This window comes from Pteropus alecto, unplaced genomic scaffold (assembly GCF_000325575.1).
Source record: "Pteropus alecto unplaced genomic scaffold, ASM32557v1 scaffold189, whole genome shotgun sequence".
Lineage (NCBI taxonomy): Eukaryota > Metazoa > Chordata > Mammalia > Chiroptera > Pteropodidae > Pteropus > Pteropus alecto.
The window spans coordinates 252,786-259,707 of NW_006442117.1; the positions used below are offsets into that span (position 1 = coordinate 252,786).

Sequence of the window (6,922 nt, forward strand, 5' to 3'; positions counted from 1 at the left end):
GCCGGGCCTCATCTGGTCTGCGCAAAGGTCGGCGGAAGCGGGGAGCCAAGCAGGGGATGTGCGCGGACCTTAAATACTTCACTCCGACGTAACACGCCATCGTGGACACGTTGCTGACCTCTTGGTTGGAGGCCGGGACCCCTTCTTTGAAGACGGGGCCCAATCGACATTCCACGTTGTTATTCTTGCATAAACCACATCTGATCCACCAAGGTTTCCAGCTCAGGGTCCTTAACGGGGAGCAGGCACAGGAAGTTGGTGGGACCGGCCGCTGGGTGTTCAGCCTCCATGAGCTCCGGCGTCTCGTCCGGTGCACGCTGATCGCAGGCGACTTCAACGGCGGAGCCATCCCAGCGCCCGATTGTTTTTCGAAGAAGCAGTGACGCCCTTTCTCTTCGCGCTCATATTTCCCGGATTTACGTGTTTGAGCATCTCCGTGAATTCTTCATCTTGGGCAGACTCACTTCATTCTCTGGAGCTCTGGTTTTTGCATCTGGGCCAAACTACTTGATAAACACAGACTCTGCGGCATTTAAAAAAAGAGGTTTGATGGAAACAACCGAGGTAGCCACAGTCGTCCTGTGTTTTCTAAGCGCATGAAATGTGCGAAACCCAAACGCGTTACGGTGTCAGCCCCGGAAGGGGTCCGAGGCCTCACTCACCCCGTTTCCTGCCCCATTACACGCAGCTACACTCCGCGGAGCACCCCCGGCCCCGTTACACGCGGCCACACTCCACGGAGCACCCCCGGCCCCGTTACACGCGGCCACACTCCACGGGGCACCCCCGGCCCCGTTACACGCGGCCACACTCCACGGGCCCCGTTACGCGGCCACACTCCGCGGGGCACCCCCGGCCACGTTACCCGCGGCCACACTCCACGGGGCAGCCCCGGCCTCCGCTGTCTCGTCAGCAGAAACGTCGCTTCCTTCCCGTGTGCTTCTGACGCTCGCTCCCCCCTGGCCGTTGAGACCCAGGCCTCGCCCCGTCCCCCGCGTGCCGCCAGTCTGCGCAGACTGTGTCCCTCCCCACCGTGCGCCCCTCCAGCGGCGCTCCGCGTAGACCCCCAGACATCTGTACCCTGCGGTCCGTCTGTCGCCCCAGACCGTACCTGTTTGGGGGGGCTGCGTACACTCCATCCAGCCGATCGAAGGGTCCACCCACAGGGCTCTGGAACTGCTCCCCCAATCCACGAGGTGGCGGGACGGGGCGGCCACACTGGCCTTGTCAGCCGGAAGCTGTGAAGGCTGAGGCTGCAGAGAAGGAGGGAGGGGAGAGCAGAGCCATGAGGCTGAGCGGGGCGGAGAAGCCAGTTCTCGGGGAGACCTCGGTTCTGGGGGCCCCTCTGGAGCCCAGCCGGCACAGTCCCTGTCCTGGTCCCTCTCCCTAAGCCGGGAGAGCCTCGTGTCCTGTCCTGACACGAGTAAGCTGCTCAGCTTACTCGTCCACTTTGGATTTGCCCGGCCCCCCGCGACTTTACTCCGGCTCGAGCTGTGTCATCGCGGAGGGACCTCATCTGGCCTCCCCCCCCCACCCCGTGTGTGACAGCAAAGCTCTAACCCCCAGTTCCACAGACGTTGACTGTATTTGCAGACAGGGCCTTTAAGGAGGTGATCAAGTCAGATGGGGTCTTTAGGGTGGGCCCTGAGCCAGCACGACCCACTGGGGCCCTTATGAGAACTTAGGACGCAGCCTCACAGAGGACCGACCAGTGAGGACACCGTCCTCACCTAACTCTTCTGCGCCACCTGGCCGTCGGGCCCGCCCCTCTGTCCTCTGCGGCTGTGCGGGAGCATGAACCCAGAGGGCGGCGGGCGGGGCCCTGGTCTGGTTTGTTCCCCGAGGGGCCTCGAGTTCCTAGGACCGTGCCCAGCACCGAGCCGGCACCCACTCCGCACAGGCTGGAGGAACAGGTGGAACCGCATGGAGCCCGCCCGCCGCGGCCCTCGCATCCCACGGGACCGGTCACCACGGACCAGCACTGCCCCTTCACGCCGGCCTGGTCACCGCCTGCCTGGTCACCGCCCGCCCCGCAGAGGCCTTGACCGCGGCAATGGCCCCTCCCCCTTAGCGCGTCCTGAACTCATCGGCAAGACTAATCTTTTCACAGCGCGGCTTGGGGTCTGTCCCACCCCTTCCCGGTGTCCCATGGGACCGGGTTCAGCTGGGCAGCGACAGCCGGCCCCACATACCAAGGGCCCGCGCCTGGGCCGAGCGCGGCTGTCTGCAGCCCCACTGAGCGTCCCGTCCCGCCTGCCCTCCGTCTCTGTCCCTGTCTCGGGCCCCTCCTGCCCTCCCCTCCTCCAGGATGCCCACGCTTAGGCGCCACCTCCGCGCTTCTTCAAAGCCAGATTCCAAGCCCCAACGCCCCTCCCCCGCCTCCATCCCTCTCCAAATTCTCGTGGCCATCGTCGAGGTGACCCGGTTTAGGCAGGACGCTGGGGGCGGCGAGCCTTTCCTCATTCGGAAATCCCGGGGGTGGTGACAGAGACCGGGCGCGCGCCCTGCGCTGCGCTCTGCCGTTCACGGTTCCTGTCGACCTCGCCGTCGTCCACGCCCAGCATCTCGCCACGTGTCCTGCGGCCTTTCCATCTGCTCCTGTCTGTGCTCGGTGTTTCAGACATGGCGAACTGTCCCCTGAACACGGAGGCCCGTTTCGCGCCGTGACAGGTCGGTTAGAAACTCTTCGGGAGCAGGCTCGTTTATTTCGAGCGAACCGCCCTCAAAAATAAGAACAAACATCTTCACGTCATTCTAAGCAGAGCCGGCTGCTCGTAGCTGCGTTTGGAAATCCTTCAGGGCGGTGTGTCTCCGCTGACTCTGCAGGCGACAGGGCCCGTCCTTGGGGACCACAGTCTGGGGGTGCCCGGTCCCCAGCCCCTCAGGCTCACCTCCTGCCTCAACAGCGCCGCCTTCAGGCCAGGCTCATCTCGTCATCTTGGCACCTGCCCGGCCTGGCTCCCTAACCCGGCCCACCCGCGGTGGCAGATGGTGGGGCTTCTCCATCTCCACGGGCGCGGCACGCACTACGCGAGGAGACATGAGATTTTCCCGAAAGCACAGATTTTCGGCAGCGTATTCCAGTGATCTGGAAAAGAGCTTGGCACAGAGGAAGAAACGTGTGTGTAGAATGAGTGACTGTTACCTCAGTGGGCGTTTGTGCTTTAAACTTTCTCGTCCCGATTATAAAATAAAACGTCAGGAATGAGCAGTTCTCTTCACATGGAGAGATGTTCTTCCTCTCTCTACCATTTTTTTTAGCAAAAAATACCCCCAATTCGCACTGGGCTTATTAAATAAACTGACCTGGTGGCTTCTAGGAACCGTTGTCACCGCCTGCCGGGCCTGGTCCTTGCAGAGGACCAGCCGGGGCCACGCCCCTTTCTCACGGGCCCTCCTCCCGCCGCCCCTGACCCCTGCAGAGGTCAAGCTCTCTGACAGCCGCCTCCACGCTGCCCCTTGCTGGGACTCGCAGACGTGGGGGTCACGCCGCAGCACCCTCGGCCCTCTTGGGTGTCTGATCCTAGAATTTTCTGAGTAGAACCTCTCTTTGCTGCCATCCGTGACGTCTGAGTTAATCCTCTTCCAGGTTGAAACTTTCCGACCGAGGCGTGCTTCGTGGGAACGGAGCACCCTTGCTCGCGGGGTGTAACTTGGGTGCTGCTTTAGAACCTCCCAGGGGGTGAGACACGGAGCAAAAACATTCCCCAGAGGCGACGTCATCGCCAGCAGCCTGAGGACAGGAAGCCCAGTGTCCACTTCTGTTTACATTCACCGCCTGAGGCGGGTCTAGGCTCCTGCGGCCCACGATAAACACCTGCCGGATAATTGACCGACAGCGGCCGAGCTCACTGGATGTTTCTGTCTGGGTACAATGTCTAGGGTTTTCGTTCCAAGAAAGATTGTGATTATTTTCACTGCAGTTATCTGCCCTAGTTCTTGTTTGCTCTTTATTCTTTCTTTCTCTTCCAATCTTTCATTTTGAAAAATTTTAAATATAGACGAAGTAGAAAGAACAGAACAATAAGCCCATCATTTTCTCCGTTTGCGTTCGGCGAGTAGCATTTTCTCGCATTTGTTTCTCTCGCTCGCTCTCTCCCTATATCACGTATATGTCTACACATTTATATTTATGTCTCTATGACTATAAGTACTTTTCTGCTGTCACTCAAAAGCAAGTCATAGACATCGTTACGCTGCAACCCCTCAATACTTTTACCTGAATCTCCTAATAATGAAGACTTATTTTTTTACAGAACTATGAAAGCATTATCGCAGCTAAAAATTAATTATCATCTGAAAATGTAATCTAATATCCCTACATTGATTTTTATTTTATTTTTTCTTTCTTTATTTTTTAAATGCCTACAGCCCCTGGTCTTCCTAGGTGGTCTCCCATCCAAGTACTAACCAAGGCCCGACCCTGCTTAGCTTCCGAGATCAGACAGGATCGGGCTTGTTCAGGGTGGCGTGGCCGTAGACATTCATTTATTTTTAAATTGGAGACGTCTGCCTTTTGATACACAATGACTTTGCTTTCCTGAATTGGAATCGTAGTCCTGCTCGCTACAAACCCAGGTTGTGTAGGTGTGTAAAGACCTACAGCTCACGGAAGGCAGCTGCAGTCCTGGTTCTGGGAGGCTCAAGGGTTGTTGGGGCCCCACGTCCGTCCTCAAGCAGGAGCAGAGCAGTGTTGTTTTGGGACACCGAGGGCTGCCACGGGAAGTTAGAGGTTCTAAGCCTCTACGGCTGTGCGATGTGTGTCCCCCCCGCCCCCCGCCCCCCATCTGTTGCTCGTCGCCTTCACCTCCTTGCATTGTGGAAGGAAAGCACAGTACGGGACTCAGCTCCACTTTTGGCAATTCTGATTCAGTAGGTCTGGGGTGGGACTCTCGGGAAATCGCAAATCTGGATGAGAAATTGTCCAGGATTAGAAATCTGGGGGGAAGGGGAGCCCCCCGACGTGCTCCGCCTACACGGCACGTCTCTGCGCATCTCACGTCTGTGCGTTTGTGGGTTTCATACGATGATTCTATTATCTTTGGATGTGAGTGGGGTGTAAACTGTAAATAAATGAGAGGCTTCCTCAGGACGGCCACGCCCACGAGAACCAGGCTGGGGGCTCTGCAGCGGAAATGGGGGGGCGGCTGTGGACAGAGAGTAAGATGACCCAGTCTGCACTTGGCGCTGGCCTTATCGTTCACGCAGGTGGTTCTGGGTGACTCCCCTGAATTCTCTGAGCTCATCCTTCAAGACGAGCAGAGTGAACCCCATGTTGGGGACTCGGTGACATCGTGCCTGTGAAAGCGTCATATAGAATGCTCGGCGGGAGTCTGGTTGGGTCACAGGCAGATACACCCCGTCACCCAGCTCCGGCTGGGGGTCTGCAGGCCAGACACCACCGTGGCCCGAGGGGCCTCCTGGGGGGAAGTGACCACAGTCTGGAAGGGAAGTGGGGGGCACTTCTGAGGTCAGTGTGGCACCTGCAGGTCACCAGGAGGGTTCTCCTTCCCGTTCCGGGACGTGGGCAAAGAAGGGGTGCAGCGCAGACTGTGTGAGAGCTGTTGGTGGGACTGCAAACCAGTACAGCCGCTGTGGGGGACAGTTTGAGGTTCTTTTGAAAGTTTAAAACACAGCTACCACGTGACACAGCAATCCCGCTTCTGGGTGTTTATCCGAAGAAATACAAAACTCTAATTTGAAAAGACCCATGCATCCATGTGTCCACTGCGGCATTGTTTACAGTACCAAGATCTGGAGGCCACCTGGGTGCCCGTCAGTGGATGATGGATGAAGAGGTGCATCCACGTGTCCACTGCGGCATTGTTTACAGTAGCCAAGATCTGGAGGTCACCTGGGTGCCCGTCAGTGGATGATGGATGAAGAGGAGCTGGTGCGTGAACACAGTGGAATATTACTCAGCCGTGAAAACAATGAAATCTCGCCATCCGCGACAACGTGGAGGGACCTAGAGGGCGTCGTGCTGGGTGGAGTGAGTCACACGAGAAAGACGAACGCCACAGGATGTCACCTACCTGTGGAACCTCGAGAGCAAAATAAGCAGATGAAACAAACAGATTTATAGATACAGAGAACGGACCGATGGTCGCCAGATGGGAAGGTTTCGGGGGCTGGGCGCATGGGGGAAGGGATAAGAAATACTAACTGGTAGTTACAAAATAGTCACTGGGATGTGAAATACAGCGCAGGGAACTCGGTCAGCAACATTGTAATAACTATGGACTGTGTCACGTTGGTACTAGACTTACAGGGGGGGTCATTTCGTAAATTCTATAAATGTTGAACCACTTTGCTGTACACCTGAAACTAGAATAATATTGCATGTCAACTGTAACTGAAAAATGAAAAAATAAAAAGAACTTTTCTTCATGATCCCTGAGGAATAGGGACAGGGCAAGGCGCCAAGGAGCCTTCAGGGCGGGGACACTGGCCCCTACCTCCTCTGCAGCTGTCCTGCCATCTCGGGCTCACTCTGGTTCCTGCAGGGAGCCTCGGTGGCACAGCCCTCGGGGTAGACGCGCTTCCTGGGAGCCTTGGGTGACGGGGCTCACATGGGGTGGGGGCTGGGCAAGAAGAGCACCCCTCAGCTCACTGCCCCGGGGGAACAGGTGACAGTGGAGGGTGTTAGGGCTGGGAGCCATCTGGAAGCAGTCAACAAGGAGCATTCCTTCTGAGGATTCGTTATTCGTGCCCGGGCCATGTGGCCTGTGCCAGGGCGTCTCAGTGGGAAGGAGCCCTTCGGAATGACAGGGACTGTTGGGCGGGACCTAGTGAGTCAGGAGAACGTGAAGCAGGCCGAGGTGGCTGCAGCCCCAGGGCCTGGTCACCGACTTCTGGCTTGACTTCTCCTGGACGCGGGGTGACCGGCTGCGCGTCCGCGGGCCCCAGACTGCCCGCCTTT

At 57.8% G+C, this 6,922-nt stretch overlaps 1 pseudogene; it reads right to left on the minus strand.

Moving 5' to 3' along the window:
* Nucleotides 1–4,362: 4,362 nt before the first annotated feature.
* Nucleotides 4,363–4,482, minus strand: LOC112470045 (annotated as a pseudogene).
* Between the last annotated feature and the right edge of the window lie 2,440 nt (nucleotides 4,483–6,922).